This window comes from Rutidosis leptorrhynchoides, chromosome 8 (genome assembly GCF_046630445.1).
Source record: "Rutidosis leptorrhynchoides isolate AG116_Rl617_1_P2 chromosome 8, CSIRO_AGI_Rlap_v1, whole genome shotgun sequence".
NCBI classification, from domain to species: Eukaryota; Viridiplantae; Streptophyta; class Magnoliopsida; order Asterales; family Asteraceae; genus Rutidosis; species Rutidosis leptorrhynchoides.
In genome coordinates, this window is record NC_092340.1 from 188485973 (window position 1) to 188495289 (window position 9317).

Consider the following 9317-nt stretch of genomic DNA (forward strand, 5'->3'; position numbering starts at 1 on the left):
TCCATGCCAATTATTACATCAAAACTCCCTAACTCGACTGGTATTAAATCAATTTTAAACGTTTCATCCCCCAGTTTAATTTCTCTCTCCCGACATATATTATCTGCTGAAATTAATTTACTGTTTGCTAATTCGAGTAAAATTTACTATCCAAAGGCGTCAATGGGCAACTTAATTTAGCACAAAAATCTCTACTCATATAGCTTCTATCCGCACCCGAATCAAATAAAACATAAGAAGATGTATTGTAAATAAGAAACGTAACCGTAACAAGCTCCGGGTCTTCCTGCGCTTCTGCCGCATTAATATTGAAAACTCTTTCGCGGCCTTGCCCATTAGTATTCCCTTGGTTTGGGCAATTTCTAATAATGTGGCCCGGTTTTCCACATTTATAATAAACTACGTCGGCATTATTTGTTTCGACATTATTTGTTTCTTTATTCTTGTTGTTCTTTGGTCCGTAAACCTCACATTTTGCCGCGTCATGACCACTTCTCTTACACTTGGCGCAAAATGTTGTGCAAAACGCATTCGGATGGTACTCTGCACACCTGAAGCATGGTTGTTTCTGTTGTTTGCTGTTATTGAGGATGTTGTTGGGATTGTTATTATTGTTGAAACGGTTGTTGTAGTTGTTGCTGTTGTTGGGACGTTTGTTGTAGTTATTGTTAGGATTGCGGTTATTGTTGCGATTGTTGTTGCGGTTGTGGTTGTAATTGTTATTGTTGTTGTACTGGTGACTCTTGTCACCATTTTCCTCCCACTTCCTCTTGAGTTGTTTCGTGTTAGCTTCTTCGGTCGCCTGCTCTTTAATTCTCCCCTCAATCTGATTTATGAGTTTATGTGCCATTCGACTTGCCTTCTGTATGGAAGCGGCTCGTGTGAACTCACATCTTCTTGAATCCTTACTGGTAATCCTTTTACAAACGCGTCGATCTTCTCTTCTTCATCTTCGAACGCTCCCGGACACAATAGACACAACTCTGTGAATCGTCATTCATATGTGGTAATGTTGAATCCTTGTGTTCGTAACTCTCTAAGTTCTACCTTGAGCTTATTGACTTCGTTTCTAGGACGGTACTGCTCGTTCATCAATTGCTTGAATGCCGACCACGGTAGTGCGTAAGCAGCATTTTGTCCTACCTGTTCAAGATAGGTGTTCCACCATGTTAATGCAGTACCTGTGAAGGTATGTGTAGTGTACTTAACTTTGTCCTCTTCAGTACACTTACTTATGGCAAACACCGATTCGACCTTCTCGGTCCACCGTTTCAATCCAATTGGTCCTTCGGTTCCATCAAATTCCAAAGGTTTGCAGACAGTGAATTCTTTGTAGGAGCATCCTACACGATTTCTTGTGAAATTAGTTACACTGCTAGATCCAGAGTTATTGTTATTTTGCATCGCAGCTTGTACTACGGCTATGTTTGCTGCAAGGAAAACCCGGAAGTCTTCCTCGCTCATGTTCAAATTCTGACGAGTCGTCGGTGCCATTTCCTTCAAAAATAGCCCAAAAGAATTAAGTTAATCATATAGAATTTTAAGAGTAGTCAATAGTATTTCGTAGCATAGTATGAACTCATTTATAAAAGTTTTTTCTTCATATTAGCGTTTTATAGTTTTAATTCGGGTAGTACCTACCCGTTAAGTTCATACTTAGTAGCTAATATACAATTCAACTACTACAATTCTATATGAAAAAACTGATTATAATAATATTTCGCATTCAAATTTTATACAATATTTTACAAACTTACAATACCGCTATTATACATATATGATGAAATATATCACATAATAACTTTGCTACTCGGCAGCTATAAAGGCAATTCTAGTTAATACGCAAGTCGTTCAGCAAAAGAAATAAAGACATGCAATTCATAAGTCCAGAAACAAGTCATGCATTCGGGTTTTACTAGTATTATTTCCCATCCTTGATCTTGTGAAAAATAACCGTTGTGACCGTTGGCTAGGCAGCATGTTGTAATGTCGTCAAAAGGATGAGGGTTTCGTAATGTCCAACAGCCCTGTAATAATCTAAAAACCTTGTTTCTCACCCCAACTACTGAATCCGTCACTTGTGAAAATGTTTCATTTAATAGTTGTAATCCGATGTTCTTTTTCTCACTTTGGTGAGAAGCGAACATCACTAACCCGTAAACATAACATGCTTCTTTATGTTGCATGTTAGAAGCTCTTTCTAATTCACGAAATCCTATGTTGGGATATGTTGAGTCAAAAAAGGTTCTTAACCCGTAGCGTAAAATTGCATTTGGGTTCCCCGCATTTAACGCTTTAAAGAAAACACGGCGTAACTTACAGTCTCCCCAATGTGATATACCCCACCTATCAAAGGAAAGCCTTTTATAAACTAAGGCATTTCTGGAAAGTCTTTCAAATGTTTGACAAGTTAATTTCGCCATAACTAAATGTGCTGATGAATTCTGACCGACTCTAGACAAGATTTCCTCAATCATATCCTCTGGTAGGTCTTCTAAAATATTCGGTTGTCTACCCTTAAAGTCCATTTTGTTTTTATACTGTAAAATAGACAAGGATTAGATTCATAAAAGATAATTAACAAACAATACAAGCAATTTTTACGTAGAACATAAAAATACAAGCAAACTACAATACATATAATACACAACATGATTACAACCCTCTAATCTGAATCACTGGTTTCTTCTTCTTCTTCGGACTTGGTTCGTTTTCCTAATTTTCTAGGGATATATGGTGTTCCTCTAATACGAGCCGTCATTTTCCACAATGGTTTAGAAAAACCTGGTGGTTTAGAGGTTCCCGGGTTATTGTTATATTTTAGAAAAAACGGATGTTGCCGATACATATAAAGTTCATTGGGGTTGGAATCAGGTTTCTCTATTTTTATACCTTTTCCCTTATTATTTTATTTTGCTTTGTTAAATTGGGTCGAGGTAATTTCTATAACATCATCGGAATCCTCATCGGGATCCGATTCATCGGAAAATTGGTAATCTTCCCAATATTTTGCTTCCTCGGCGGAAACACCATTGACCATTATTGACTTTGGTCCGTTGTTTGAGGATTTTCTTTTATTTAACCGATTTACTGTAGGTATCAATATTTCTTCCTCCGGAACCTCTTCTTCTTCCGGTTCTTCCTCTTATGGTTCCTCCTCTTCCGGTTCTTCTTCTTCCGGTTCCTCCTCTTTCGGTTCCTCCTCTTCCGGTTCCTCCTCTTCCGGTTCTTCTTCGGGAATTTGTGAATCTTCCCAAAATATATTCGACTCATCATTATTATTAGGTGAGTCAATGGGATTTGAACTAGTGGTAGATATCTATCATACAATATCAAACACACTAAGAGATTAATATATCACATAAGATTTACATGTTAATAATATATAGTTTCCAACAAAAAATGTTAAGCAATCGTTTTTAAAGAAAACACGATCGAAGTCCAGACTCACTAATGCATCCTAACAAACTCGGTAAGATACACTAATGCAAAATTTCTGGTTCTCTAAGACCAACACTCGGATACCAACTGAAATGTCCCGTTCATATTGATTATAAACGTTCCATATTAATTGATTTCGTTGCGAGGTTTTGACCTCTATATGAGACATTTTTCAAAGACTGCATTCATTTTTAAAACAAACCATAACCTTTATTTTATCGACAAGGTTAAAAAGACACCACCTAGATTATCCAGAAATGATAGTCTAACAAATATCACACTTACACACTACCAATACATATTGGTTTACAATATTAATATGTTACAACAAAATAAATCTCGAATGCAGTTTTAAATAATATTATACAAGTATGCTGACACCAAATCTTGGCTATATAATAGCATGCAACAGCGGAAGCTCTTAATAATCACCTGAGAATAAACATGCTTTAAACGTCAACAAAAATGTTGGTGAGTTATAGGTTTAACCTATATATTTATCAAATCGTAATAATAGACCACAAGATTTCATATTTCAATATACATCCCATACATAGAGATAAAAATCATTCATATGGTGAACACCTGGTAACCGACCTTAACAAGATGCATATAGAATATCCCCTATCATTCCGGGACTCCCTTCAGACATGATAAATTCGAAGTACTAAAGCATCCGGTACTTTGGATGGGGTTTGTTGAACCCAATAGATCTATCTTTAGGATTCGCGTCAATTAGGGTGTCTGTTCCCTAATTCTTAGATTACCAGACTAAAAAGGAGCATATTCGGTTTAATAATTCAACCATAGAATGTAGTTTCACGTACTTGTGTCTATTTTGTAAAACATTTATAAAACTGCATGTATTCTCATTCCAAAAATATTAGATTTTAAAAGTGGGACTATAACTCACTTTCACAGATTTTTACTTCGTCGGGAAGTAAGACTTGGCCACTGGTCGATTCACGAACCTATAACAAATATATACATATATATATAATTATGTTCAAAATATATTTACAACATTTTTTAATACGTTATAATGATTTGAGTTTATTAAGTCAGCTGTCCAAGTTAGTAACCTACAACTAGTTGTCCACAGTTAGATGTACAAAAATAAATTGATATATATTATCTTGAATCAATCCACGGCCCATTGTATACACGTCTTAGGCTAGATCACAACTCAAAGTATATATATTTTTGGAATCAACCTCAACCTTGTATAGCTAACTCAAACATTACTGCATATAGAGTGTCTATGGTTGTTCCAAATAATATATATACATGGGTCGATATGATATGTCAAAACATTTGTATACGTGTCTATGGTATCCCAAGATTACATAATATATTAGAATACATGTAATACAATATAAGTTAGCTAGGATATGATTAATATAGATTTGTTACCAATTTTCACGTAGCTACAACAAGCAAAATTATCCAATCTTGTTTTACCCATAACTTCTTCGTTTTAAATCCGTTTTGAGTTATTCAAGTTGCTATGGTTTCATATTGAACTTAAATTTATGAATCTAAAGAGAAAAAGTATAAGTTTATAGTCAGAAATACAGGTTACAAGTCGTTTTTGTAAAGGTAGTCATTTCAGTCGAAAGAACGACGTCTAGATGACCATTTTGGAAAACATACTTCCACTTTGAGTTTAACCATGATTTTTGGATATAGTTTCATGTTAATAAGAAAAATCATTTTCCCAAAAGAACAAATTTTAAATCAAAGTATATCATAGTTTTTAATTAACTAACCCAAAAGAGCCAGCGGTGTTACTACGACGGCGTATATTCGGTTTCACGGTGTTTCTCGTGTTTTCAGGTTTTAAATCATTAAGTTAGCATATAATATAGATATAGAACATATGTCTAGTTGATTTTAAAAGTCAAGTTAGAAGGATTAACTTTTTTTGCGAACAAGTTTAGAATTAACTAAACTATGTTCTAGTGATTACAAGTTTAAACCTTCGAATAAGATAGTTTCATATATATGAATCGAATGATGTTATGAACATCATTAATACCTCGGGTTTTGTGGATAAACCTACTGGAAATGAGAAAAATAGATCTAACTTCAAAGGATCCTTGGATGGCTTGAAAGTTCTTGAAGCAAAATCATGACACGAAAACAAGTTCAGGTAAGATTTCCACTCGAAATAAGATTGTTATAGTTATAGAAATCAAATTAAAATTTGAATATGAGTACTACCTTTTATTAGAGAGATATCTTACTGTAAATAAAAAATATTTCTTGAGGTTGGATGATCACTTGAAATGGATTTGCAAGATTGGAAGTAAGCTAGCAAACTTGGAAGTGTTGTTGGTGTGTTCTTGTGTAGTTGTTTTATAACTTGGTTTATGTATGGATTTATGAACTAGATTGAGCTAGATTTTGTTGAAGATGATGAAGAACACTTAAAACACCAAGAGAGAACTTGAGAGAGTGTAGTTTGATTCATAAAAATTGGAATTAAAATGTGTTTGCACTACAAGAAAAATGCTCCTATAGGACCCCAATTTGGTCATATAAAGCCACTTTATAGGACCTTTGGGCTTGATAGGACCTACCAATGGGGGTTGTATCTAACGCGGTCATATAAAGTATTGAAATTAAAAAGTGTTCTAAAAGGTCATAAGATTATGAAACCAATGACCAGGTCCTATAATATGATTAACAACCACATAGAAAGGTCCTTTAAAATACATATTGGGAGACTTTTTTTGAGAATAAGACATACAAAAGGGTCCCAAAACGTAAAAATATATTACATTAGTACCAACAAAAGGGTTCTAATAAAATTTTATATTTCTTAAGGAATAACAAAAATGGTACCATTATAAGTATATAGTATGTTAGTACCCAAATAAGAGTCCTATTATAAACAAAATACTATATTAGTACGAATAAAAAGGGTTCTAATATAACGATATACTAGTTTAGTACCAAGAAAAAAGGTCTTAAAAAGTAAGATTTACTACAATAGTATTACAAAATAAGGTCCTAATATGCACAAATACTATTTTAGTACCACATAAAGGGTCCTTATGATATTATTTCAAGTTTAATATAACCCAATTATAAGTCCTAACAAGTCATAGTAGTTTCGGTTACGATTTCAAATATTCGGATCCAGTTCGAACATTCGGATCCGGTTCGAAAATTATGGTCCGGTTTAGCTATTCGGGTCCAGTTCGAATATTCGATCGAGTTCGGATATTCAAATTCGGTTCTGTTCGGATATATGGGTCCGGATCCGATTTTCGGGTTTTGGGTGGTTTTTTTAAATGCGATTTATATTTGATATAATTTTAGAAAGATACCCAAGTAATAGTAAAATAATTTTATATTAAAAAACAAACGTGAAATAAAACATAATTAAATTCCAATAAATTATTCTCATAACATAAAAAACACTAAACATAAATAATCCGACATATAAAGACTTCAAATAACATTTGACAAAAATGAATAATTAACAACAAGCAACGTGTAACGTTCTGGGTCGACACCTATCTTCAAAAATCCTCACGTACCACCTACAAATAAACCATCCATGTGCATGTTATATATATAAAAAAAAAATCTTAATTACTACAAGTGTAACAAGGACATACCGAGATAAATGTACAAGGCCAAGCAATAGACGCACCAAGGGCATACCAAGCTGAAAAACAAAAACATACATGTAGAGAGGCAATTGCAATAAGAAAACCTAGCACGCCCATACATACTGGCACAAACTAAAGTAACGAAAAAAAATAACTGAGTTCAAGAAAAACAAAAGTTCAGTAAGAGATATGTTTAGGTGAAGAAAATTTAAACCACAAAATCAAAAAGTAAGCGTGTGAAAATTACAAGAAAATAAGATTAGAAATCATTACACAATGCTAGGAATAATTTCTTATAAAAATGGTGAACTTACTTGTTATAATACATGTGCAAACTTTTTGATGGAAAATAATGCAAGAACAAGAATGTGCAAGGAAACTACATTGCTCCCGAGTTAAAACTGATGTACATATCCCATAATTTATGACATAAGAAATCCTTTCCAACAAAAGACAGCCCTCTTTCAAATGTTCTGTCAAGTCAAGAAGAAAAAAGGAACTTGGATGAGTATAAAACAGCCAAAACACAGGTAACAAAGTATTGAAATACTCTAATTTATTGGGCAACCAACGAGTGGGCCGGAGTTTAAGTTCACCACTTTTGAAGATCAAAGATAGAACCGATTTTTTCCCCGAGTCCAACAATGAAAAAGATGGAGGCTTTTGGGTCATGAACTTTGGGTTGAGGGCAAAATAAAATAATCTAAATTTTTAGGCCTAAAATTTGCTGATCCACTGGGGCAGGCGCCCCCCGGCTCAGCTATTTCTGCCCCTGGTCATAAGTGAAACGTCTACAACAAAGATTACACATTCGACGGTACAATTACTAACCTACTTAGAGCACAATCATTAAGCATGAATCGTACATAGTAAACGCTGTAAAACACTAAGTGATTCATAACCATGATCAGATGGAAACCATAAAATATAAAGTAACTATAGTCTAAAGTACAATTTTGTAACAAAAATCATATAATTATTCAATATACTTCAAATACTACACAATCATCACTAATCACTAACACTTGCACGTTCAATCTATGTACATATTTAACCACAAGATATGATACATAATCTAATCATATTCAGATCCAAATAAAAATTAATAAAACTTGCAAAATCTTGAAAAGCATGGTATATATATATTATAGGCCTTTAGGCAAAAAAAATAAATAAATAAATTCAATTCACTGTAGAATTATACTACATGTTTTGAAAGAACACACACAAAAAGAAGCACCAAAAACGGAATCTATGAATGAGTCTTCAAATAAAAACAAAAATCCAAATCTAAGATGATGCAAATTAGTAGCAACAGACTGAAATATTGAACATATATTTAGAAAAAAAATTGATTGTGTTTAAAAGACCGAATCTTGTAAATCATATAGTCGCATACAAAAAAAAAATATGAGTTCAATAATACCGTAAAATTAAGTTTATGGATAACAATAATCTGCAAAGTCATAAGCTTTTTTGAAAATCGACGATCACAGACCTCTAATCGACAAATCTTACTTCTTCAAAACTGATGCCGACGGATAGGTTTCATTACATTGATTGAGTCCGAAATTAAGTAAACCAAAAATCGATTCATTAACATCAAGAGCACAAATAACCCTGTCGCGGAATAGGAGAATGGATCATTAAACATCAATAAATCAAAACAAATGGCTGCCGATTATAGCATAGTTTTTTATCAATTATAGTGAGGGTTTTATATTGTGGATTGTTGGGGACATTATCAGAGAAATCGTCGAGTTTAGTTTTTGTAGGAAAAGGTGGAAGTTATGAAACCTAACAATTGGGGAAGTGAATGGACGACCGCTAATCTGGTCAATAATTCCTTTTTTTTTTAATGTACTCCGTATCTTTTTAAGAATAAATAAAGAAATTTCGTGAACTCCTAAAATTTTGGATCTGGAAACCGTTATGCAATTAAATCTCACGATTAAGTTATTTCAATCTTAAGATCCAAAATCACGCTTTTATATTAGAAAGCACAATTATGACAATGTTGGTTAATTGTAAAATTTATTAGACGTATGTATATGTATTGATATAAACATAAGGTTGTAGTTTATTAACTTTTTTATTATATAAAATCTTAAAGTAATGTATAAAAAAATAGTTTTATCTTACGAATCAAGTATCATCAGACCACTAAGATTTAAATTATGATTGAATAATGATCAAATCTTATACTCGTAGACTCGTAGTAATAAGTTTCAGTGCTTAAATTGAGAAAACTCG

At 33.2% G+C, this 9317-nt stretch overlaps 1 long non-coding RNA gene across 2 annotated transcripts; it reads right to left on the minus strand.

Moving 5' to 3' along the window:
- Positions 1-6820: 6820 nt before the first annotated feature.
- Positions 6821-8904, minus strand: LOC139863038 (uncharacterized). Of its 2 annotated transcripts, none has more exons than XR_011764376.1 (4): positions 8563-8904; positions 7379-7537; positions 7071-7120; positions 6821-6992 (listed from the first exon to the last, which is right to left on the minus strand). It is a non-coding gene; the product is annotated as an uncharacterized lncRNA (long non-coding RNA). The 2 variants fall into 2 exon arrangements; XR_011764377.1 differs by having other exon boundaries at positions 8491-8904.
- Positions 8905-9317: the final 413 nt, after the last annotated feature.